Source organism: Amia ocellicauda, unplaced genomic scaffold (assembly GCF_036373705.1).
Source record: "Amia ocellicauda isolate fAmiCal2 unplaced genomic scaffold, fAmiCal2.hap1 HAP1_SCAFFOLD_112, whole genome shotgun sequence".
In the NCBI taxonomy this organism is placed as follows: domain Eukaryota; kingdom Metazoa; phylum Chordata; class Actinopteri; order Amiiformes; family Amiidae; genus Amia; species Amia ocellicauda.
In genome coordinates this window covers 127,184-128,043 of record NW_027102677.1, presented here as the reverse complement: position 1 = coordinate 128,043, position 860 = coordinate 127,184, and the positions used below count along the sequence as shown (strand labels likewise).

At 44.5% G+C, this 860-nt stretch overlaps 1 non-coding gene across 1 annotated transcript; it reads right to left on the bottom strand.

The window, feature by feature from the left end:
* Positions 1 to 788: 788 nt before the first annotated feature.
* Positions 789 to 860, bottom strand: trnaw-cca (transfer RNA tryptophan (anticodon CCA)). Its single transcript has one exon. It is a non-coding gene; the product is annotated as a tRNA-Trp (tRNA).

Below are 860 nucleotides of genomic sequence, written 5' to 3'. Positions count from 1 at the left end.
CTACAGGCGCAAACTCAGCTGATGCTGTGTAGGCTACTCCGTGTACGTCAATGAAAGTCTAGTGACTTCAATATACACACCCCGATGCACCCAAAGAGTGATTGTCAAAGTATGAGTGACTCGCTCCACTAGCAGCACCGACCTGCATCTCTCTGTGACACCCGGCGCCTCCGTCTGGATAAGCTGCTGGTAATGCCGAGCACGGCAGCAGATCTTGTACAGTGGAACCCTAATAATATTCCTAATAATATGGCAACATCCTGGGGGGTCGGTGTGCCGCGCCACAGTGCAGCGACCTTGGCGCATCACTAAAAGGCACCTTAGCGAGGCCTCGGAATCGCTCAAACATGAACCGAGAAATGAACATTGAATCCCATCTACTATTATTACCTAGTAGTGTTGATGTTATCTAAAGTATTTCTATACGTTATTATTAGTGTATGAATTGTGTCGACCAGGGATCAGAAAGTGAGACAGTATTGGGTAGGCGGTAATCGAAAGCACAAGAAATACATAAAAGGGAGCTATACAGCAGGTGAATAAAACACGGATTGTGACAGTCTACTGTTAATAGCCTATAACAAGGCAGATTAAAATATAACAAACGATACGGAATCTTAAAATCAAATATAATTTCAACGTGCAGGAGACCAGACTGACTTTTATGCATCCTCTCGGGTGTAGATGCATGTTACTTAGACTAACAACGTTTGCATTCTAGGATATTAATAACACTCTCCACAGCAGGAATTATTGAGTGATATTACAGGGAATGTAGAGTAAAAGACTGACCCCGACGTGATTTGAACACACAACCTTCTGATCTGGAGTCAGACGCGCTACCGTTGCGCCACGAGGTC